The sequence below is a fragment of the Pongo abelii genome, chromosome 7, assembly GCF_028885655.2.
Source record: "Pongo abelii isolate AG06213 chromosome 7, NHGRI_mPonAbe1-v2.0_pri, whole genome shotgun sequence".
In the NCBI taxonomy this organism is placed as follows: Eukaryota; Metazoa; Chordata; class Mammalia; order Primates; family Hominidae; genus Pongo; species Pongo abelii.
In genome coordinates, this window is record NC_071992.2 from 61,083,638 (window position 1) to 61,110,536 (window position 26,899).

The 26,899-nt window shown below is 36.8% G+C and overlaps 1 pseudogene; it reads right to left on the reverse strand.

Moving 5' to 3' along the window:
- Window positions 1-876: 876 nt before the first annotated feature.
- On the reverse strand, window positions 877-16,845 carry LOC100452098 (glycoprotein-N-acetylgalactosamine 3-beta-galactosyltransferase 1-like; annotated as a pseudogene).
- Window positions 16,846-26,899: the final 10,054 nt, after the last annotated feature.

Sequence of the window (26,899 nt, forward strand, 5' to 3'; positions counted from 1 at the left end):
AAGTATATAATATAGTCAAGGCCCATGATAATTTTAAAGTGTGGTTTTATTAATGCACTTCTAGGTAAGTGCCAGCCTTATTTTAGCTTCTTTTGGAAGAAATACTGCCAATTACAAATAATAACAGCAAAATTTTCATTAGACAAAAACTATATGTGTGTGGGGTTGGATCATTTATATCATACTGCAAATATAAACTAAATTCTTGAGCTATATTAACAACACTGAACAACAATATTTCTTCCAAAAATTTTCTTTAAGGCAGATCTGTTTATTGCTGAGTGTAGTTTTAGCAAATTTAACTGTTTTAGTTTCTCAGTGACAATAATACGGATAGTCAAAAATAGGCAACAAAATCTCTTTTCTAGTTCCCCTACCTGGCCAATAACACAAGTGTTTTTTTTTTGTTTGTTTCTCTCTCTCATATATATGTATGTATGTATGTGTGTGTATATATATGTATGTATATGTATATGTATGTTTATATACGTTAAAATGTGTTTTGTTACTATATATAACAAAAATATTATATATTGAAAGTGTGTATATATGTTTTATATATATTTTATATGTATATTTGTTTTATATATATTTATATATACTATATATAATTATATATAATATATATAAAACACATTTTATATGTATATTTTTATATATATAAAAAACACATTTTATATGTATATTTATATATATATAAAAAACACATTTTAACAGACTTCATAGCTCATTTAAAGCTTCAGTTTATAGTCATTCATGTGAAAGATTTCTATATGGAATGTTCACTTAGAATTCCTCACTGGGATTCCAGTGTTCCATGTAAGAAATGCAGAAGTCCTTCTTCACTGCAATGCTAGGCATTTTACCTTTGTTCATTCATGATTTTCTTTCAAGGGTTTCCTAACTTCACTTTTGTATGTTCATTTTTGTTTGCTTGACTAATTTCATTTAGTATATTTTCAGGTAAGGTAGGTTGATATCTGTATAAATAACCATATGGATGAAGATGATAAATAAGGTATTCTAACTCATACATAGTTGTAGAATCAACATAGTGAAAAGAAACTGCAAGATCAGGACAGCAAAGAGGACCCTAAAAAAGTATAATAATAATAAAATAAAATAAAATAAAAAAATGTAGTGGAAACAGGCATTGTTAAAAAAACAGCACATTGCTAGCATACAATATTCACATACTTGTAAATGACAAGCTAATTTTAAAAGAATGCAAACATTAAAGCTGGTAAGGTAAAGCAGAGGAACCTAATTTACTAGACCTGTGGAAGAAATCAATAGCTTACTTAGACATCCTAATGATTTAAAGCCAATTGAAATCGGTGAAACCAAGTGAAATTGTGGAAAGTATTTCTAACTGAAACAATATTCTCTCACACTCTTCAGTGTTTTAGCAGATAAAATTATTGAGATTTCTTCAAATCAAAGGAGCAGCTATACAAAGGACAAACCTCTTTCTCTAACATCTGCTTTCTCTTTCTAATTTTCTCACTGTAATTTTTTGCTTGGCTCAGACTCAGAAAGATACCTCTGGGGCATTCAATGACTACAAAGCCTTGCCTATTAGGTGTCTACAGCCCGATACACTTCATCTATATATCAACTCAAACAGTACAGTATTTGGGACAAAGCTCTCAAGCTAGACCTGGGTTTGAACCCAAATTCTGCGGGCTAGTATACAACCTTGAGCAAGTTATTTAATCTCTATAAGCTTCAGTCTCCCCATCTGTAAAAGGTGGTTATTTAAAGGAGACAATGTGTGTAAAATGCTTGGCATTACCCTTTGCTTAAAACAAATGCTCACTAAATGTTAGCCATTATTGACAGAAAAATTGCATCAGGTGGCCCTCAGGTAGGTAGGTCAGATTTAAATCTTTGTCCAGTTATGTAATTCTCATAAATTGCTAATAGGGTTGGTATGAAAACAAAGTTTAAAATAAAACAACAACAATACAATGAACAAGAAAGCGAGAAACTTAAGAAGATAGAAAAAGAGATGAATTAAGCGGTCAACCTAGAGTCAGAATTGGTATCTAGAGAATGTTGGAGTCATCCAGGTGGCTCCAACAAAACTCCAGCCTCCATCTGACATCTTTGTAAAGACTGAAGGAGGTAGTCTGGCAAGTTCCAAGAGAAGATTCATATTGATTTATTAAATGTTTAATTTAATAATTAATGTTTGGAAGTATGTAGATTACAGTGTAGTAAAAATTATCAAGAAACTGTCCATTGCATTTTCTTGGCTGTTATCTCTGAATTTTCCTTTGAAACACACATTGGATATGTGGATTCTTAGGCAACCTACTCTTACACCTTTAGGAAATATCAGAATAAAAGCAAATAGGAAAAATAACCAGATAAGTCAACTTGTGATTATCTAAACTAGCTCTGTCATTATGTGAGCCACATAATGCAGTTTAAAATTTTCTAGTAGCCACATTAAAAATGTAAAAAGAAATAGGTGGAATTAACTTGAATATATTTTATTTAACTGAAAAATTTCACCATATTGTTTTAACATGCAACAGTTTTAAAATAATTAAACCATTCTTGAAATCAGATGTATATTATACATTTACAGCATATTTTAATTTGGACCAGCCACACTTCAAGTGCTCAATAACCACATGTACTTAATGGTTACTATACTGTCCAGTGCATATTAAACTTAAAGACTAGACCAGTAATAGTTTTAAATTGCTGACCTCTGGAAGCAATTTTTATATTCTCTAAAATAGTATTTTTGATAAGATTTACTGCATTAATTATGTTACTCTTATTTATTTATGTTTTACTGGATGGCCAGGATTCTGTTACTGTTAAGCATTTATGCAGTAAAAGACAATAAAAGAAAAACAGCTTGATTATTAGCAAACAAGAGCTTGCAGACAATTATGGTTACCCAAAAAACTCAAGAATCTCAAGTGAAGAATCATCAGAAATAAGGAATTCAGTTACAAAGCCAGATTTTAAAGATGCTTAAAAAAAACCCAAACAAATGTTTTCATATATACTAGTAAAAAAAGGTAAGTGTTCTAAAAGCTCAAGTAGAACAGTAACAAAAATATTACATACCTATGGAAATAGTTTATAAAACTTGACCAAAGGACCTAAAAGGCAACTTGAAAAAAAAAAATCCTGGGCGAAGATGTTATTGTCCCTACATTAATGAGTTTATATGCAAATATAAAGACATGAGAGTTGCCAAAACACTTTGAAAGAAAGAAAGAGTTAATTTGCTCTTAGAATAATAACTTAAAACTACTGTAAAGCTACAAGGTTCAAAACAGTATGGCGCTGGTTCAAAATCAAATTAGAACAATGGCATAGAACTGAAATCCCAGATATAGAACCTACTGTTGGGATTCGATCAAGCTGGGGGGAAAAATATTAGTTATGGTAGCCACAAAACCCTTTTGGAAGGCCTGAGGGTTTTCACATGACTTCAGTAATAGACTGGGCCATAGGTAGCCTGGTCCCATTACCTTTAGTTAAATATATTAGAGTAGTAAACAATGGGATGTGGGGAAGTTATCTAGTTAACATGTTTACTCATGTGGTCTTAAGACGAGCCTTTGATGTGTGCTTTTTACTCGGGAAGTCCACAATGTCAATTACCCTCTAATGGCATTGACTCAAGCTTTTGTTAACTAATCTTAATGAGTAAATATGAGTCTCCCCAGCTGATCAGGGCTGGCAGAGTGACAAACCTCTCTTGGTGTGTAAGCGGTCAGACACTCAGCAGGACTGACAAAAGAGAATATCTGTGTGTCGGTGTACTTTATTCATCTGTAGTTTGGGTCAGGGTCTGCGGGCAGATGCCCGCAGCTAATACCCTGTTGTAAGGAGCAATACCTCATCCTACTATAAGTAATGTTTTAGTGTATGATAAAGAGGGTATTTTAAATCAGTAATGAGTTAAAAAATGGTACTAGAATATTAACAATTTGGAAAAATCAGGAGCTTTCTACCTCAATTTTGTACTAATGTTTCAGATAGAATAACATTAAGTAAAACTGAATAATAAAATAAATCATGTTTGACCATTTCTGACCTACAGAAAAGTCAGTTTTTCATGTAGAGAGATATATATGCAAACAATTACACATATATTTTAAATCCACTGTATTAAGACTCACTGCACCTTCTCTACTGAAAAGTCTATTCCTAAGAAGGTGGAGTGAGAAGGGAACTGGTTAAGAGTCAGTTCTGAACAGGAAATTTAGAAATGTAACTCTTTCATGAATTGTACTCTGACTTGCTAGATAAAAATTTTAAACTCATTTTGGGGGAAGAAAACTTATTAAATGATAGATGGATAATAATAGAATTTTAGTTTCATGTTGGGTTTATGTAAGAATCTCCTGATGGAGAATAGGCAATGTCAGAATGATGGGTCAATTTTGGTACTTTGAATTCTGTTTTATGGTCTTCAACATAATTGGATAAATTTTTATATAAAGGACAAATTTCCCATCCATTTAATAAACCACTACAATGTAAATAAGGATGCACTATGGAAATATTTATTTTGTTCATATGAAGCATATTGTTAGGTATACTTTATTCATAAATAGGAATTGTGGGCAGCACTCAAAAGGAAGGAAGCCTATTTTACTGTTTACAAAATAATGAAAATTATGCTGTCCCTTTGTTACTATTGTTATGTGTACCCAATATCAGATATTCTTAGTAAAATCTTATATGAATTTGGGTATTTTTTTATGGGAAAAGGGATACAGAATTAAGAAAGGAAAAGGTCAAGTCATCTTGGAATGGTCAGAATATATTAAGAAAAGTTTACATCAAAAAAGCATCCAAAGTAGTACCCTCACTAAAACAGAAAAACAGACTATCAAAAGTTTCCTTTTAAAGCTGATTACCTAAAGCTTGGGTCAGATGTTCTAGGAAGGGTCTCTGAACCATGGCACTGCTGATGTTTTGGGCTAGAGTAATTCTTTGTTGTAGGAGGCCATCCTGTACATTTCAGGATGTTTAGCATCTAGTAAGTATATAATGTAGTGGGTTTCTACCCATTAGATGCCAGTAAAAACCTCCTACTTGTAACAACAAAAATGTCTCCAGACCTTGCCAAATGTCCTCTGGGGGCAAAATTGCCCTGGGTCAAGAACCACTGTTCAGATGATGATTTAAAGCACTGCCTATGAAAAACAGAGTAGTAGCATGAAGTGTATTATTTATATGTTAGGTCCAGAGAAAACAAGGCATAGAGAACTAGTGCCTTGCCTAAAGGCATTATTAATCAGTAACAGAATTGAGTCTAAAAGCTAGGTTTCATGATTCCTGGTCTCAGTCAGTTATTCACTGAAGCAATTCTTATAATAGTGAACACAGCAGATATGTAATTAACATTGATAAATCTCAATGTTGTGTGAAAAGGGCAAATTGTAGAAAGATGCTTATTTAAAAATCTGAAAAACAATACTATATATTATTTATGGATACACAAACATGTAGGAAAAATATAAAACATTCATGGTAATGAGTAATATTAAAGTCATGACAGTGGTTAACTCCAGGGAAGGAGACTGGAGAGGGTACATAGGCCTCAATTATAGCATTTTTTTCTTTAAAAACTTCTGAAACAAACGTGGCAAAAGATTAATATTTGGTAAAGATGGGGGATGAGTACAAGGTATCATATTCTGAAAAATTTGTACAACAGGAATATTTCATAAAATAATGTACTTTAGATAAAATTCTCAGGAATGTAAGCTAAGGTGTCGAATGTGGGACAAGGCTTATTAAATGCTTACTGTGTGAAAGGCTGTACTATAATTGTATCTACAATAAGATAGGTACATCATGTCCACCTTAAAAATGAGGAAACTGAGGCTCAGAAGTCAGACAAATCCTGTCCATCCAAGGTTGTTCAGCTATTAAGTGGGAGAGCAGGATTTGACTCTAAGTCTTTCTGAACCTCCAAGTCTTTTCATGTCTTGCTCCTGATGACTAGAAGGCTCTTTATCCAGATCTTCACATAGCTTTCTCTCTAGTATCACTCAGGTTTCTGTTCAAAAGTCACCTCTTTGAGAGGCCTTCCTTAATCACCCAAACTAGAGGACTCCACCCCAGTCTGGGTCACTCTCCATCCCCTTACTCAGTTTATTTTTCTTCAGGGCACTTACTACTAAAATCCTATTATATCTCTACTAGTCTGCCTGTTTACTTGTATATCTCCTCATCCAGAATGTAAGGTTCATGAGAACCGGAACATGGATATATTTACTTCTACATTCCCAGTGCCTGTTATATAATAGCACCAGTAGATATTTGCTAAATGACTATTGCTGATGTCCCTGTTCTCATCTATTTTGTTATACTGCCACTCTATTTAAAAAGACTAAGAAAGAGTCCTAGTTATTGGTACTAAAGAAACATGCACATATTAACAAGTTTTTATCAACAAAATTCAGTCAGTCCAAGTATTAATATAGTAATAAAATTTCTAAACTTACCTCTACACGAGGATAATAGTTGTAATTTCAGTACCAAAAGGTTCTAGGTAGATAACCTTTAATTAAATGGTGTTCTGGCACAAAGGGATGAAAAGTTTCTTTTCCAGTGGTATTTCTGGAATCTCCTGCTTCTACATTTATAATTTCCATCTATCTCCCCAGTACTGTCTTCAATGGAGAAACTATGTACACTTGTCTGTTTTAAATGCATCAACAAATCTCTTCAAGGCTTCTTTGCTTAGTACATATCCTGCTCCTCCACTCATGTAGCCCTGCTTTACATAGGGCTTAAATCTACTCCCAAAGTAAATGGGTTCTTCAGGGTCATATTTTGAAAGAAGCCATCTCGAATTGTCTAGTATGACATATGTGTCATTATCTGCTTTCAAAAACCAATCAGCATCTTCTAAATAATGTTCATGAACATACTGAAAAGCTTTAACTGTTTTCCAGTATAGTTGATCTCTGCCTTCTTTGGTTTTCAATCCCACAGTGCGGAAGTCTTTATTTTCTTCTGAACTCATAAACAACACTTTATTACAACACTGGGCCCATGTAGCTTTGACATGTCTGGCCTTTTTCTCTAGGTTTTGAGGGCCTGTCATAACCCAGCAAATAATTTTAACTTTCTGATACAGGTTTTCAGCGATGTCTGTGTTCTCATCTATTAAACAAAACATTTAAAAAGTTATTTACATAGATGTAAAATCCAAATATTAATAAATTATATTGAAGAAAGCATTTTTTTAATTTCAAAGGCCCTCCTATTTATCCTTCTATTAGTGAGTTAGCTGAAGGAAAGCAAAACTCAACCTAATGTGAACTGACACTCTGATTTATTGGTTTCATGTCAGTGTTATCCAGGACATCAATGTTATCCAGGAGCTAATAACAGTTGACATGATCTAAATTCTTCTCGAACTGTGGTTTACTGATTAAAAGCAGCAGTATCACCTGGGGGCTTGTTAGAAATGAACAATCCTAGGCCCCAACCCAGACCTACTGAATCAGAATCAGCATTTTAATAAGTTCTTCTGGTGCTTCATAGTCATGTTAAGCACTGCTTTAAATAGTCTCTGCTTGGCGCTTCATGCAAGAAAGCTTCAGCCAGTTTTCAATAGATTACTCACAGGAATTTCTCATTGCTCTGAATGAGTTTCTGAAGAGCAGGGAGGACATGGTGCTGAAGTGGCCATTCATTTTTGAAGTTCACAAGAATCTGCTAAGAATTTCTACAAGTACCCTGAGGTGGTGAAATTTCAAAGTACAGGAGTTGAAATTACTTCCTGATAGTAACATACCTCATTCCAAAATGCAAATCCACCAATCAGAAACAGAAGAGAACAATGATAGGCTTGGGAATTCCAAGACTGCCTAGAGCAGTGCTCTTTAAACTACTGGTTTGCAAAGAAATAAAGAGCTTATACCAGATATAAAGCAACACATTACTTTGAGAAAGGCTTACTATCAGAACCAACCAACCAAACAAAATGTCCACTTAACTAAGCAGTGAGTTTAGGGACTTAAACTGATTTTCATCCTAGTGTAAGATCATTGTCTTGTGAAGACAAACAGTTTACAAACTGTCAGGCTGGGACCACATTTTGAGTAGCACTGGTGTACAGGAAGAGCTCAATTGTGAGATTCTAGATGAGTACTTCTCAAACTATCTGTGGTGAAAGGCCAGTTTTTATTTCTAATGTTAGAGGTCTACACTTGTGTAAATATGATAAAAATGAATTATAAGAAAAATAACTAAAAATATAAAACACAAGCCCTAAATTTTTTTTAGCTTTAGATAAAATTAACTACAATAAAAGTTTCTGCTTACTCCCAAATAAGTAGACATTCTTTAGTTATAGACCAGAATGAGTCTATGAACCAACTTTGAGTAGTGATATTCTGGGCAGTATCCTGATGAACCATGTGCTTAAAATTAAGGTCAAACAGTTAAGTTACAGAAGCTTAGTCCTATTAGAAATTAACAATGGAAGTGTAATATTCTTGTTAACTGATTGACAGGGAATAATGGGAAAAGCTGGGTGAAACATAAAAACATTCTCATGTCCCTCTGAATGTCAAGATTCACAATCCAAAAGGAAAATAGCAGACAAAATCACCCTACTTTCAGTCAGAAAGCATCGACATCTCATGTCCTTGAGGAGCCTAATCTCTTGGCTATACAAATATACCAAACCCTGAATAGATAGAAATGGTGAATGCAGGAATCCCCAATATGTTTCACTCAGGCAAGTCAGCTTTGTCCTCACTGCTGAACTTGATAAGTAAATTTTCATTCACTAATTACTTTGTACTGGGCATGGGCTGGCATAGGAGATGGAAAAAAAATGAGTAAGACACATTTTCTGCTGCAGAGCAATTCAGTCCATTCAGGGAGTCTGACACACAAACCAATAATTGCTAAATACTAAGAGATGTTATTATAGAGGTATGAACAAAGTGTTCAATGTGCTGAAGGAAAAGAAAGTAGTGGCTAATAAATCCTGTAGAGCAGTGTATAGGGATCTGGGTAGAACAAAGAAGAGAAAGATAAAGTGATACTAGAAAAAATAAAAGAGATGATGCAGAAAATACATTATAAGTTCACCAAAAGGAATGGTGAAGTTTGGTTGAGTGCAGGTACATAGGTATAGTTGAAGGCCTGAATCAGGGGAAATGCATTGTTGTGTACTGAGAGGAAAAGAGACAAAAAATGGTAAAGAAGTAGCATTGTTAGAATGTACTGACAAATGGGATTGGCCTACCATGATTTCATAGTTTCTGGCACAGATGGTAATGAGCTACATAAAGCAAAGTATAGAGGAGGAAGAGCAACCTCTAGGAGGAGGAAGGAAAAGAAGAGGAGACTCAAGAAGAGGAGTCTGAAGGGAGTAGACAAATTTTAGCATACCCCACATTTTGTAGGCCATTGAGCTGGACAAGTAATTATTAATTATTAAAAACTAATACGTGTGCCTGTAGTGAGGCCTAGTACAGCCTACAATTAGTAGGAAAGCCTGGCTCCAATTGATCATCTGAAGACATGTAGCTATGGTACAGAGCAAATACACAGTGACTAAACTATTCTATAAGAACACAGAGGGAGGAGCCAAGATGGCCGAATAGGAACAGCACCGGTCTACAGCTCCCAGCGCGAGCGACGCAGAAGACGGGTGATTTCTGCATTTCCATCTGAGGTACCGTGTTCATCTCACTAGGGAGTGCAAGACAGTGGGCGCAGGTCAGTGGGTGAGCGCACCGTGTGCCAGCCGAAGCAGGGGCAAGGCATTGCCTCACTCGGGAAGCGCAAGGGGTCAGGGAGTTCCCCTTCCAGGGGTGACAGACGGCACCTGGAAAATCGGGCCACTCCCACCCGAATACTGTGCTTTTCTGACGGGCTTAGGAAACGGTGCCCCAGGAGAGTATAGCCCGCACCTGGCTCAGAGGGTCCTACGCCCACGGAGTCTCGCTGATTGCTAGCACAGCAGTCTGAGATCAAACAGCAAGTCGGCAGCGAGGCTGGGGGAGGGGCGCCCGCCATTGCCCAGGCTCGCTTAGGTAAACAAAGCAGCCTGGAAGCTTGAACTGGGTGGAGCCCACCACAGCTCAAGGAGGCCTGCCTGCCTCTGTAGGCTCCACCTCTGGGGGCAGGGCACAGACAAACAAAAAGACAGCAGTAACCTCTGCAGACTTAAATGTCCCTGTCTGACAGCTTTGAGGAGAGCAGTGGTTCTCCCAGCACGCAGCTGGAGCAGCTGGAGATCTGAGAACGGGCTGACTGCCTCCTCAAGTGGGTCCCTGACCCCGACCCCCGAGCAGCCTAACTGGGAGGCACCCCCCAGCAGGGGCAGACTGACACTTCACACGGCCGGACAGGTACTCCAACAGACCTGCAGCTGAGGGTTCTGTCTGTTAGAAGGAAAACTAACAGAAAGGACATCCACACCAAAAACCCATCTGTACATCACCATCATCAAAGACCAAAAGTAGATAAAACCACAAAGATGGGGAAAAAACAGAGCAGAAAAACTGGAAACTCTAAAAACCAGAGTACCTCTCCTCCTCCAAAGGAACGCAGTTCCTCACCAGCAACGGAACAAAGCTGGACGGAGAATGACTTTGACGAGCTGAGAGAAGAAGGCTTCAGACGATCAAATTACTCCGAGCTACGGGAGGATATTCAAACCAAAGGCAAAGAAGTTGAAAACTTTGAAAAAAATTTAGAAGAATGTATAACTAGAATAACCAATACAGAGAAGTGCTTAAAGGAGCTGATGGAGCTGAAAACCAAGGCTCGAGAACTACATGAAGAATGCAGAAGCCTCAGGAGCCGATGTGATCAAATGGAAGAAAGGGTATCAGCCCTGGAAGATGAAATGAATGAAATGAAGCGAGAAGGGAAGTTTAGAGAAAAAAGAATAAAAAGAAATGAGCAAAGCCTCCAAGAAATGTGGGACTATGTGAAAAGACCAAATCTACGTCTGATTGGTGTACCTGAAAGTGACGGGGAGAATGGAACCAAGTTGGAAAACACTCTGCAGGATATTATCCAGGAGAACTTCCCCAATCTAGCAAGGCAGGCCAACATTCAGATTCAGGAAATACAGAGAACGCCACAAAGATACTCCTCGAGAAGAGCAACTCCAAGACACATAATTGTCAGATTCACCAAAGTTGAAATGAAGGAAAAAATGTTAAGGGCAGCCAGAGAGAAAGGTCGGGTTACCATCAAAGGGAAGCCCATCAGACTAACAGCGGATCTCTCGGCAGAAACCCTACAAGCCAGAAGAGAGTGGGGGCCAATATTCAACATTCTTAAAGAAAAGAATTTTCAACCCAGAATTTCATATCCTGCCAAACTAAGCTTCATAAGTGAAGGAGAAATAAAATACTTTACAGACAAGCAAATGCTGAGAGATTTTGTCACCACCAGGCCTGCCCTAAAAGAGCTCCTCAAGGAAGCGCTAAACATGGAAAGGCACAACCGGTACCAGCCACTGCAAAATCATACCGAAATGTAAAGAACATCGAGACTAGGAAGAGACTGCATCAACTAACGAGCAAAATATCCAGCTAACATCATAATGACAGGATCAAATTCACACATAACAATATTAACTTTAAATGTAAATGGACTAAATGCTCCAATTAAAAGACACAGACTGGCAAACTGGATAAAGACTCAAGACCCATCAGTGTGCTGTATTCAGGAAACCCATCTCACGTGCAGAGACACACATAGGCTCAAAATAAAAGGATGGAGGAAGATCTACCAAGCAAATGGAAAACAAAAAAAGGCAGGGGTTGCAATCCTAGTCTCTGATAAAACAGACTTTAAACCAACAAAGATCAAAAGAGACAAAGAAGGCCATTACATAATGGTAAAGGGATTAATTCAACAAGAAGAGCTAACTATCCTAAATATATATGCACCCAATACAGGAGCACCCAGATTCATAAAGCAAGTCCTGAGTGACCTACAAAGAGACTTAGACTCCCACACATTAATAATGGGAGACTTTAACACCCCACTATCAACATTAGACAGATCAACGAGACAGAAAGTCAACAAGGATACCCAGGAATTGAACTCAGCTCTGCACCAAGCAGACCTAATAGACATCTACAGAACTCTCCACCCCAAATCAACAGAATATACATTTTTTTCAGCACCACACCACACCTATTCCAAAATTGACCATATCCTTGGAAGTAAAGCTCTCCTCAATAAATGTAAAAGAACAGAAATTGTAACAAACTGTCTCTCAGATCACAGTGCAATCAAGCTAGAACTCAGGATTAAGAATCTCACTCAAAACCGCTCAACTACGTGGAAACTGAACAACCTGCTCCTGAATGACTACTGGGTACATAACGAAATGAAGGCAGAAATAAAGATGTTCTTTGAAACCAACGAGAACCAAGACACAACATACCAGAATCTCTGGGATGCATTCAAAGCAGTGTGTAGAGGGAAATTTATAGCACTAAATGCCCACAAGAGAAAGCAGGAAAGATCCAAAATTGACACCCTAACATCACAATTAAAAGAACTAGAAAAGCAAGAGCAAACACATTCAAAAGCTAGCAGAAGGCAAGAAATAACTAAAATCAGAGCAGAACTGAAGGAAATAGAGACACAAAAAACCCTTCAAAAAATAAATGAATCCAGGAGCTGGTTTTTTGAAAGGATCAACAAAATTGATAGACCGCTAGCAAGATTAATAAAGAAAAAAAGAGAGAAGAATCAAATAGATGCAATAAAAAATGATAAAGGGGATATCACCACCGATCCCACAGAAATACAAACTACCATCAGAGAATATTACAAACACCTCTATGCAAATAAACTAGAAAATCTAGAAGAAATGGATAAATTCCTCAACACATACACCCTCCCAAGACTAAACCAGGAAGAAGTTGAATCTCTGAATAGACCAATAACAGGAGCTGAAATTGTGGCAATAATCAATAGCTTACCAACCAAAAAAAGTCCAGGTCCAGATGGATTCACAGCCGAATTCTACCAGAGGTACAAGGAGGAGCTGGTACCATTCCTTCTGAAACTATTCCAATCAATAGAAAAAGAGGGAATCCTCCCTAACTCATTTTATGAGGCCAGCATCATCCTGATACCAAAGCCTGGCAGAGACACAACAAAAAAAGAGAATTTTAGACCAATATCCTTGATGAACATTGATGCAAAAATCCTCAATAAAATACTGGCAAATCGAATTCAGCAGCACATCAAAAAGCTTATCCACCATGATCAAGTGGGCTTCATCCCTGGGATGCAAGGCTGGTTCAATATACGCAAATCAATAAATGTAATCCAGCATATAAACAGAACGAAAGACAAAAACCACATGATTATCTCCATAGATGCAGAAAAGGCCTTTGACAAAATTCAACAACCCTTCATGCTAAAAACTCTCAATAAATTAGGAATTGATGGGACGTATCTCAAAATAATAAGAGCTATTTATGACAAACCCACAGCCAATATCATACTGAATGGGCAAAAACTGGAAGCATTCCCTTTGAAAACTGGCACAAGACAGGGATGCCCTCTCTCACCACTTCTATTCAACATAGTGTTGGAAGTTCTGGCCAGGGCAATTAGGCAGGAGAAGGAAATCAAGGGTATTCAATTAGGAAAAGAGGAAGTCAAATTGTCCCTGTTTGCAGATGACATGATAGTATATCTAGAAAACCCCATTGTCTCAGCCCAAAATCTCCTTAAGCTGATAAGCAACTTCAGCAAAGTCTCAGGATACAAAATCAATGTGCAAAAATCACAAGCATTCTTATACATCAATAACAGACAAACAGAGAGCCAAATCATGAGTGAACTCCCATTCACAATTGCTTCAAAGAGAATAAAATACCTAGGAATCCAACTTACAAGGGATGTGAAAGACCTCTTCAAGGAGAACTACAAACCACTGCTCAAGGAAATAAAAGAGGATACAAACAAATGGAAGAACATTCCATGCTCATGGGTAGGAAGAATCAATATCATGAAAATGGCCATCCTTCCCAAGGTAATTTACAGATTCAATGCCATCCCCATCAAACTACCAATGACTTTCTTCACAGAATTGGAAAAAACTACTTTAAAGTTCATATGGAACCAAAAAAGAGCCCGCATCGCCAAGTCAATCCTAAGCCAAAAGAACAAAGCTGGAGGCATCACACTACCTGACTTCAAACTATACTACAAGGCTACAGTAACCAAAACAGCATGGTACTGGTACCAAAACAGAGATATAGATCAATGGAACAGAACAGAGCCGTCAGAAATAATGCCACATATCTACAACTATCTGATCTTTGACAAACCTGACAAAAACAAGAAATGGGGAAAGGATTCCCTATTTAATAAATGGTGCTGGGAAAACTGGCTAGCCATATGTAGAAAGCTGAAACTGGATCCCTTCCTTACACCTTATACAAAAATCAATTCAAGATGGATTAAAGACTTAAATGTTAGACCTAAAACCATTAAAACCCTAGAAGAAAACCTAGGCATTACCATTCAGGACATAGGCATGGGCAAGGACTTTATGTCTAAAACACCAAAAGCAATGGCAACAAAAGCCAAAATTGACAAATGGGATCTAATTAAACTCAAGAGCTTCTGCACAGCAAAAGAAACTACCATCAGAGTGAACAGGCAACCTACAAAATGGGAGAAAATTTTCGCAACCTACTCATCTGACAAAGGGCTAATATCCAGAATCTACAATGAACTCCAACAAATTTACAAGAAAAAAACAAACAACCCCATCAAAAAGTGGGCAAAGGACATGAACAGACACTTCTCAAAAGAAGACATTGATGCAGCCAAAAAACACATGAAAAAATGCTCACCATCACTGGCTATCAGAGAAATGCAAATCAAAACCACAATGAGATACCATCTCACACCAGTTAGAATGGCAATCATTAAAAAGTCAGGAAACAACAGGTGCTGGAGAGGATGTGGAGAAATAGGAACACTTTTACACTGTTGGTGGGACTGTAAACTAGTTCAACCCTTGTGGAAGTCAGTGTGGCGATTCCTCAGGGATCTAGAACTAGAAATTCCATTCGACCCAGCCATCCCATTACTGGGTATATACCCAAAGGACTATAAATCATGCTGCTATAAAGACACATGCACACGTATGTTTATTGCAGCATTATTCACAATAGCAAAGACTTGGAACCAACCCAAATGTCCAACAATGATAGACTGGATTAAGAAAATGTGGCACATATACACCATGGAATACTATGCAGCCATAAAAAATGATGAGTTCACGTCCTTTGTAGGGACATGGATGAAATTGGAAATCATCATTCTCAGTAAACTATCGCAAGAACAAAAAACCAAACACCGCATATTCTCACTCATAGGTGGGAATTGAACAATGAGAACACATGGACACAGGAAGGGGAACATCACACTCTGGGGACTGTTGTGGGGTGGGGGGAGGGGGGAGGGATAGCATTGGGAGATATACCTAATGCTAGATGACGAGTTGGTGGGTGCAGCGCACCAGCATGGCACATGTATACATATGTAACTTACCTGCACATTGTGCACATGTACCATAAAACCTAAAGTATAATAATAATAATAATAATAATAAAAGAAAAAAAAAATGTAAAAAAAAAAAAAAAAAAAAAAAAAAAAAGAACACAGAGCTCCTGCTCAGAGCTTAATTACTGTTATATAATCAATCACAAAACATGACATACTTTGTAATAGTGTGCATGTGCTTGCTAGTTGATAAAAATGAACCAGGCATTGAAACCTCATCCTTCAACATCTGCTTGAGACAGAGTGAAAAAGTAATTTACTACTGGAAAGAAAAGAGAAAGAACTCTGAATAGTGGACCCTCTGAATCCCAGAATTCCAACTGCTTTCAAGCTACTTATTTTCTGTCAAATAATATTTTGCAGAGATATTTGCATTGTATTAATGTCTTCTCACAATGTCTGGAACTGGGCTAAAGAAAGTAAGAAATAGATGGAAATTAAAATTATGAGGGTTGATGATGTCACACAGACAAATGGCTAAAGGACAGAAACTTGGAGAAAACCAACACTTTAGGGACACATAAAGAACTCAACTAAGAAAATCTGGTTAGAGGTAGGAGGCTAGGAGAAAATTAAGTCTTTAGAATGCATCCCTGGTTTTTAACTTCCTTATTCTTTGTGCTTCTCAAGAGGAAAAAAAGATTAGTTATATTAACCAATTATACAAATATAAATTGAAATTTATATATACTTCAAGTTTCTCTAGGAAAACAAGCCTTAAGCCAAAACTATGACCAAAACAAATAACAAAAAATCAAGACATGCATATAACAAAATTGGACCTAGAAAAACACTTTCAGAAACAAATCTAATCTGAATAGTTATGCCCTTCCCCAAATCATGGTTTCTGAACCATTTAAAAAACTAATTCAAAATTAATATCTTATTCCCTAAACAAATCTTGGGTTTAGCAATTCCCTTTTCTTGAGGCAAAACAAGAGTTGTTATTTAATATCTGGAATATATAGCTCATTTTAATTAATAGATACAGACAGGGATATGACAAAATTTAGACTAAAATACTGCTTATGTTTACTCCTTAGTAAAGTAAACTATACCTTTATGTTGGCTAGAATCTGCATCGAAGTTCATTTGTCCTTCTAGATGATTCTATCCATTATCATGTGAATGCCTCACATGAGGATCATTATGAAGAACATTAGGTTGGGTATCACCCTGTTCTCCCAACAAAATACTAAATAGCTGAGAACATAAAAGAAGTCCTATTGCCAATCCACAGAGGAAGGTTAAAAAATTCAGCCAGGATTAGAGGCCATTTCCCAAAAGTATATTTCTGTAAGAACAAAAATTAGCAGGATGTTATAAAATCAAAGCTATATACATACCAGGAGTAAAAAGTCTGATAACATTTGCTATAATGGAAAGTTAATTTCTTTCATATAAGAGAAGATTTCTAACAGTATTTAGCTTTTTATTATCTATGGGTTTACCCCTCTATTTGTTGCTAAAACAGCACATTATGGAAAATTCATAAAAACAGATTAATTAGTAGGACAGTCATTGTTGGGGTGGGGTATGGATAAGTATGTCAGTATTGCACACAGAATTTCCTATTCTTCCCACCAGGATCCTTTGCGGACCTAACAAACTACTCATCATGTTGTTTTTCTTTCATTGCTGTCAACTCTGAGTAATGAAGTCTACTTCTTTTTCTTTAGTAGCAACCACCACCCATTCTGCAACCCAAAAGTTAGCAAACCCTTTCTGTAAAGAACTAGAAATAAAATAGTTTAGGCTTTTTGGTCTCATGTGGTCTCTGTTGCAAACAAACCTTTACAAATGTAGAAAACATTCATAGCCTATGGAAGACTAGGGTCAGCACAGTTTGGGGACTCATGGGCCAAAGCTGGCCTGCCACCTGTTTTTGTAAATAGAGTTTTATTTGAACACACCCATGCCCATTCATTTATTTATTGACTATGGCTACTTTTGCCCTAAAACAGCAGAGTGAATAGCTACAATAGAGGCAATATGTCTCACAAAACCTTACCTAGCCCTTTATAGAAAAAGCTTGCTGGCCAGGCACAGTGGCTCATTGGGAGGCCGAGACGGGTGGATCACTTGAAATCAGGGGTTTCAGACCAGCCTGGACAACATGGTGAAACACTGTCTCTACTAAAACATATAAAAATTAGCTGGGTGTGGTGGCATGCACCATAGTCCCAGCTACTCGGGAGGCTGAGGTGGGAGAATTGCTTGAACTCAGAAGGTGAAGTTTGGAGTGTGCCAGAATCACACCACTGCACTCCAGCCTGGGTGAAAGAGTGAAATGCTGCCTCAGCAAAAAAAGAAAAAGTTTGCTGACCTCTGCTGTCTACTGCAAGATCTTGGATGGAATCTATATATTAACGAGATTAAGTAGGGTACCTTGGAAACAGATGCCTGTTGAACTGCCCCACAACCAAACATAAAGGCCCCTTTTAAGGGTGTGTTAACAATTACTACATGGTGAAGTTACAATTTTCTATTAAATTCCTTGTAAGATTGGTCTTAACTTTATAGTTTCCTATTCCTTAAGAATATTTAAAAAATAAATTTGCTAAGCATTTACCATATACCAGGTGATGTCCATACATTATTTCATTTTAAATAAAATTTAATTTCAATTTCCTTTTTCATTCTCACAAAGTCCATTTTGCAGATGAGGAAACAAATTTTAAAAAGCTAACAGGTAACTCGTACAGGTTGACACAATCAGGAAGACAATAATTTGAATGTAGGTCTGTGTGCTTAAAAAAGCCAATGCCTGTCTGGACATGGTGTCTCACACCTGTAATCTTAGCACTTTGAGAGGCCGAGGCAGGTGGATCACCTTAGGTCAGGAGTTCGAGACCAGCCTGGTGCTCCAACATGGCAAAACCCCATCTCTACTAAAAATACAAACAACTTTGAATCCAAAAGGTCCTCTTTTTGTTTTTAAATTAATTGAGCAAGGCAATTGCAGGCTGTGCAGCCCTTAATTGCCAGTTGGTGATCCAGCTTCATTTTTCTTAGCCCTTATTCAAAATGGAGTCATGCTGGTTTGAATGCTTCTTACATATTTCCTCTTTCCCTTTTACAAGAGGACCCTTAGTTCTAAGGGTTGCAGAAAGATGAAGGTCCATCTTCTGTAACTTCTTCATGCTGAATAGGGGCAATGATATTCTTGCCTACCTATTAGGGTCTCTTCTATTCAGGATAGAGAGGAGTTCAGTCAGAAAGCATTGGTCTGTTAAGCATCTATTGTACCTCTGAATCCCAGCAAAAGGTAAAACCCTGGTGCTACAGCAGTTTCTCAGCTTCCTGTGTGGTTTTCTTGATCTGTCTCCATGTTATGGTGGTTGATGTCAGTGTGACTCCAGTCGGTCCTCATTCCATCTTCACATTCAGATTCAACTGGCTCATGGCTCATACTGGAGGAACCCAGTCCATGGTTGGGATCCATGGGTCTCTTCAGTCTTTGTTCCGTGGTTGCACACATCTTGAGGGCACCCACATGGTTTGTTCATCTCCTGCAAAAACACAAGCATACCCTCACCCTCACATTAGTAAATCTACTGAAACAGAAGCAAAAACTTCTGTGGCTATAGCCAGGAGGCATGCCATTGCTGAAGCATTTGTAACTCAGCTTCTGCCTCTTTACATCATGGTAATTAATGAGAATAATGAGAAGCAGGCTTTTGCTGATTAACAGAAGGCACAGAGAAAGTAAATCAAGGCTTATCCTTCTCGTGCAACAGTATAGCACAAAAGCAATCCTTAAAGCTTCAATTTGCACCATACAGGTGGGTCCACTAGATGCTGTGGCTCATGATAGATCTTCAGATGTTTGGTAGGCACCCACACAGGCTCCTGATTGTCACCTGGAGAGAGACAAGCAAATCTTCTTCCCCGTATAATTATCTTCCCTTTTTCCCAGCTCTTTGTATGTGCATCCCTCCACCATATATCTTGTCCAGCCTTTTTATTTTCCTTTTGTCCTGTCAGGTGTTGTTCAGCTGCAGTCATGGGTTGATCTTTTTGTAAATTTAAAAAAATTAATGTTATTAGCTAAATGCAATTGCATATGTGGCGTCTTATATTCCTGGTCCCCTCCCTTTTGCTTTTGTATTTGAGTTTTTAAAGTACGATTAGCTCTTTCCACTATTGCCTGTCCTTGTGAGTTATATGGATTACACGTAGTAAGAGTAATATTCCATTGTTGAAAAAATGTAGCCATGGCTTTACTACAGTATCCTGGGCTGTTATCAGTTTTGATTTTTTCTGGGATTCCCATAACTTTTTTAGTTTTCCTTTCTTTTCTTTAATCTCCTCCAGTAGCTGTTGCTCACACTCAGAATCAGAAGTTAGTTTTTTACACTCCTCCTCCTCTTCCTCATCTTAATCTGTCTAATCATCTGTTTGAAATGGCTCAAGAGCTGCCTTTATTAGCACCCACACTGACCAAATGGAAACTGGAATTTTTGCTCCGTCTTTATATGCCTTTTTAAAATCTCTTCCAATTCTCTTCTATTCATCCAACTCCATAGTACCTTGTTTGAGAAACCATGGGCAAAACTGCTTTACTGTACTAAAGAGTGATAAAAAATCCTGAATACTAACTTTCACTCCCCCTCTTCATAATAAATGCCTTAAGAAATTCAAATAAGCAGAATGTTTGCTTTCACTTTGTCCCATTGTTACCCTGGTTCTTCCAAGCATTCAGCTTTCCCACCAAGCTTCTTTCAGTCATCCTTGGGTGTCCTCTGTTGATGTGTCCTCTGCTTTCACATTCCCTAGCGTTCCTTCACTGGGGTCTTCATTGCCCCACGTTGGGCGCTAGGAATGTTGGGGTGCTCAGACCCAGCACCAGGCCATGGGGGCAACAAAGTCCGGCGGAGTCAAAGGAATGAGAAAAGACAAGAGAAAAAGTGGGACCAGAGGGCCAATGCTAGTATGGAGGCTGTGAAGGCCCTGAGCTCTGGGATCCCATGCTATTTATTGGTGATCAAACAAAGAAACAGGTGGTGAGGATGTGGGGGTTAAAATGAAGTGGTGTATCAAGATGGTTTAGCATTTTCTTTGAAACATATGGCTACTTGAGATGATGGGAGTGCTAGAAGCAAGAAGCCAACAAGTCTAGCAGACATGCAAGCCCTGTCTCAGCTTGTCTCCCAACACTCAGCTTTTCTCCCAACAGTTATTTTAGCACAACCAAGTATAATCAGAAAAACTGAACAAAATGTAAATATATATATATATATGCTTGAAGACATTGGTAAGATATCAAGACAGTGAGAATTAGTAGGGCCAAAATTTGGAAGAAGAAAGAAGACAGGCAGACCAGACATCTGGCACAGCTTTCTCCTTAAGACAGTGACTGATTATGAAAGAGAAAACAGTAATTGAAGGGCAATGAAGCTAAGCAAAAATTAACGTCCAAGTCTGCTTAGGAGAAGAGGTCCTGGAAAACACCTAGGTTCTTATCAAGGACCCTGAAAGGCTACCATCCGGGAATAAGAACAAAGCAAAAATAGACCAATTTTAACAAGGGCTGAAGTCTACATTGGAATCATCTCAGCCACTGACTAGATGATTAGCCCTAGCCTAACTGCAAAAATATTCTCCTGGAGAAATGTAATATCATGAACCTCAAATTATCACTACATTTTTCTGGTATACAACATGGACAAAATTTTGATACATGATGTCCAAAACTATAACCAGGCATCAAGATGAAAATTGTGATTAAACACAAAGAAAAAAGTAGACAACAGGAACAGAGCCAAAAGAGTCAAATAAGATTTTCATGTCATTAGCTTTGAAATAACTATTCTTAATAAAGTCAATAAATTAAATGGCAAGATTAAGAAATTTGGCATAGAGTAGGCACAGCTGAAGAAAAAAATTAATAAACTAAAAAGCTAGGTCAGAAGAAAATATGCAGAATGAAGTATGGAAAAACAAAAGGATAGAAAAAGAATTGAGCAAAAAAAGAAGAAGAAAGTGGAAAAGTCTAATGTAAGTGTTAACTGGAACCTTTGAGTGAAGAGACGTATAACTCAGGAGAAGTGGTATTTCAAGAAAAAATGACTGAGTATTTTCCAAAACTGGCAAGACTACCAACCCTCACATTAAAAAATTCTACAAACCCCAATAAAAATTAAAAAGAAAAAGAAAACTTTACCTTAATACATTTGTCAAACTACTGAAAACCAAGGATAGAGAAAAAAACTTAAAAGGTGTAATAAGATTGACAGCTGACTTTTTAGCAGAAACAACAGAATCAAGACTGCAGTGGACTATTGTTAAAGTGCTAAAAGATCAGAACAACCAACCTAGTATTCTATATCCAGCAAAAATGTCCTTCAAAAATGAACCTTAAAAAGATGTCTAGAAAAACAAAACCTAAGTGAATTTATCACTAACAGGTCTATTCCAAGAGGAACTCTTCAGGCAGTAGGAAAATAATTTCAGATAAAAATTCTGAGATGTACAAAGGAAGAGAGAGTCATAAAAAGGGTATGCATGTATGTATGTATATAAATCCAAATAAGTATTGGCTATATAAAACATTTTTTGAAAATCTCACAGGATATTAGTATTACCGCTAAAACAAATTATAAAACTGGCACCAAAAGTGTAAGGAGGATCCATAAAGTTTAAGATTTCGAAAGTCATTTCACTGTCTACGAGTTGTTAGAAAAATAATAATTAACAATAGACTTTAAAAGACCAAGGATGTATAATATAATCTCTAATTATTAAAAATAAAAATAGTAAAATAATTAAATTCAAATAGAAAAAATGAAATGGGAAAATATCCCAAATCAAGCAATGTTAAAAAAAAAGACAGGAATATAGAATAGATGAAAGTTGAAAGCAAAAGAATAGAAAGATATACCATACAAGCAGCAATAAAAGGAAAGCTATTATGTTGATATCACAAAAAAACTAGTAGTTACATGGCTTGTTCTCTGTGATATTCATTAAGCTCTACATTTATGATTTTACATACTTTGCTGTATTAACATTTAAGTAAAAAGTGTATACAAAAATCCTTTCATGTGTCCTCTTTATGTCATTAAGTACATACTTAATATATTCATATTTGATATAAAACTATCCCAAAATCTACAAGTAAAATTGACATGCCATGAAAACACACCATGCTTATGCTACACTATGTATCTTATATTTCAGGCTCTCTCCTGCATTGTAATTCCAGTTTGGGAAGAACAACCCTAAGTGGAAGAGGTGAAGGAACAGCACAGTATAAGCAAAGTTGCTCATTATCTTGAGATATAAATTACCCATCTGAAGCTATCAGATACTTGTTTACACCTTTTGCTCTATCTTAACTGTACCTTCAGATTAGAAAGGTAGGCCTTCTTGGATGATGAGTACATAGGCCCCACTCAACAGTCCCTCTCTCCACCCCAAATCAAATTTCCCATAGGAAAAGAAGAAACGAGTTTACCATGTCTTTCTGATGAGGGGGTCTCAAATTCTCCCTCCCTACTGCCCCCTTTTCTTCATTCAGATTGACCTTTAGTGAAATCTTTATATCCAAAAGATACAATAAAAAACATACCTCCAATCTTAAGTGATTGTTTTGAAATTCTAAATATTTCAATTGTCTGAGGCCCAGTTCATTAGTAGATCTTGCTCTAACCAGAAATCTTGGTTTGAAATTTCATTCAAACAGTCAAAGAGAACTGACTATTCAAATATCTGTTTGATATTATACAAGTCTTTCCTTTAACAGTATACATGATCAAGACAATCTATAATAAAGGTATGTGATGTGAAAGTACCATGATTCAAACCCATGAAACTAAGAGAAGTAAATGAAAGGTGTTATAACTCTTAATTTCTTATGGAGAAAGACTAGCAGAATATGATTGAAGCAGTGAACCTGGAGGAAGACTTTTAAGGTAACATTAATAGAAATTTAAGAAACTGAGGTGTCATCTAGGAGCCATACTGTAAGCAACTCTACATCCTCTGATTCTCTCACTGACACTTTGCCTTATAGCACACTGATCTTGATTTTCCATTGCTTTTTGACCTGAGATTTTGCCTTAATATCATATATAGCCACTTCACCATCTCAGAAAGGAACAAAGACAATGATATTTTCACTGCTGCAGATTTTCCCTCTCCTGGAACTGGAGAAGAAAGCAGTAGTCGCAATGCCATTCAGTACCACTCAGGCAGAAAGCACTGTGACTGAGAAGAGAAAGGACTGCAGGACCAGAGAAAATTCCTATTTCTATCATCATAGTGGATATCTGAAGTTAAAGAAGTGCTAACCCAGCTCCAGCAACTATGAATACTAATATGCTACTCAATAATTTTCCAAGGAAATGTTGAGCTTCTAAACAAGCCTACTTCTATAGCACAAAAAAGTTACTGTTTGTGGAAAGCTAGTGAAGTACGTACAGACAGAGTTTTCTTAGCTGAAGAGGCACTTTTTAAGCAAGGCATATGTCCTGGAGTGGAGGGAAAATTGACTTCTTGGTGTTACATAATTTGTTTTTAACTTTAAAATGTTTTGTGATGCTGTCTGATGCCTGTCATACTCTTCTCTCCCAGAGTATTAGCACACTCAGAATGTGCTGGCTCTTCTGTGTTGCTTTGACCACATTCCCTTCCAGTTTCAAGAACTCCTGCCTTATGATTATAACTGTAAACTCCCATTTTCCTTTCCTGCTCCTGGGGTAAAATAGCCATCTCATGGGTGTGGAATGCACCCCAAAGCTCACCCAGATTTTTGGCAAAAATCATGTCCACAAGAGTTTTGAGGTAGACTAGACCAAAAGGACATACCTTAACCACACTGCACATTATGAGGGCTTAAATATATATTTCATTGAATTGGGTGGGGGAAGTTCTTTATGCCAAGTGCTTCCAAACCTGATGTGTAATCAGAATCACTTGAGGAATATTTTAAAAGTACAGATTTCCAGGCTTGATAACTGAGGTTTCAGATGTAAAAGAACTGCTGAGACAACTAAAATTTATAATTTTATTTTTAAAGGGACAGCTTTGTGTTATTCATTGTTATTAAAAAAAATCAAGCAGGAAAGAAATGCATTTAGAAGGAAGAAATCATCAGAAGTCCTACTACCCAGAAACAACAATCATTAATATTTGGTGATTATCATTACAGGTATATCTCTAGGAATAACAAAAATAGGAGAGGTAATTACAGTTAACATTTGAGTGCTGTACTAAGAGCATCTGTAAACCATAAAGTAGGGACTAGTATTCCCATTTACAGGTGAATTCAGACACAGAGAGATTAGCAAACTTCCCAGAGTCACATTAGCAAACTTGCCAGAGTCACATTAGCAGTCAACAACAATAGACTGGATTAAGAAAATGTGGCACATACACACCATGGAATGCTATGCAGCCATAAAAAATGATGAGTTCATGTCCTTTGTAGGGACATGGATGAAACTGGAAACCATCATTCTCAGCAAACTATCGCAAGAACAAAAAACCAAACACCGCATGTTCTCACTCATAGGTGGGAACTGAACAATGAGAACACATGGACACAGGAAGGGGAACATCACACTCCGGGGACTGTTGTGGGGTGGGGGGAGGGGGGAGGGATAGCATTAGGAGATATACCTAATGCTAAATGATGAGTTAATGGGTGCAGCACACCAACATGGCACATGTATACATATGTAACAAACCTGCACATTGTGCACATGTACCCTAAAACTTAAAGTATAATAATAATAAAATTTAAAATAAATAAAAAGAATTCAGACTCTTAACCACTTTGTATATGTCTTAGTCCGTTTTCTGGTATTTATAACAGAACAACTGAAACTGGGTAATTTATAATGAGAAGGAATTTATTTCTTACAGTTATGGAGGCTAGGAAGTCCAAGGCCAAAGGGGCACATCTGGTAAGAGCCTTCTTGCTGTTGGGGACTCTTCTCTGAAGAGTCTCGAGGTGGCACAGAGCATCACATGGCATGAGAGATACACATGCTAACGTGTTAGCTTAGATTTATTTCTCTTCCTTTTGTTTATAAAGTCAACAGTTCCCTTCCCATGATAACCCATTAATCTATTAACCCATTAATAGATTAAACCATTCATTATGGTAGATGTCTCATAAACCAATTACCTCCTTAAAGGCCCCGCCAATTAATATTGCCAAACTGGGGATTAAATTTCAACATGAGTTTTAGGACAAATATTCAAATCATAGCACCACAGTTTTACAGAATGGGAATTATATTAGTCATCTCGTTTTTAAAAATTTAACGTATTAATTAGATTTACTTGAATTTATAGGAAATAAAGGAAAGAAAATAAATCTAAAAAGTTTGAATGTCACCTAGACATTTGTAATATGACCCCCATCCTGTAAAGGATCCCTCTAAAAATTATGAAAAGTTTACGAAAAATGGAAAGCAGTTGGAGGCCTCTTATTTAACTACATAGTTCAATTTTAGGCAGTATCTATTGATTTCTTGCTGTGAAATGTGGAAATCAGCATGAATATGCACATGTACACCTATATATATATACACATATACATACACACACATTCCCTATGCCACAACCAATTTTTGTTAACTGTTTTTATTTGGTAAAAATGTACATAGTTCACATTATATGAATTATGTACTCTAATTCCATGACTGCTTAATCCTGGATCTACATTAAACTAGATTCCATGCTCACCATTAGTCCTTTTATCACAACTTCTCTACATTTGAGATTTTCATTAATATCATGTTTTTGTTGGCTGGGTGTCAGCAAGTAGTTTTTTGTAATGGTGCTAAATGGTGCTATATCTGAAATTCTTGCAGGCTTCAGAATGTCTGCTATTGTACAAACTTTCTTCTCCCTAAGAACTTTGTAAATATTACTCCATGGTCTTCTTGCATGGGTGCCAGGGAATTCTGAGGATAGAGCCTTTATCCTCTTCTCTTATGCTTGGTTTTCAGCCACTCCACCAGTTCAAGAATATTCTTTCATCAAGATTTTAATGCCCTTTACCATGAATGCATGTCTTCTCCCTTTCAGGCTTTCAGAAAGTCAGTGGAATTCAAAATAAAATCCCTACAATTCTAGTTTTTTTTTTTAATTTTAGCACTTTATACAATATTTTGCCAAGGTTACAATCAGGTATTTCTAATTTTGCTCTGGATTATGATATTCATTTGCTGCATTTACATATTCAAAATATATTTCCCTCTTCTAACCATATTAAAATAATTTTGATACATCTTTTTTCCCAAAAGATTTTCCTTATGAAAGTGATATTAATCACCTTACATTTACAAATACAGTACATGTG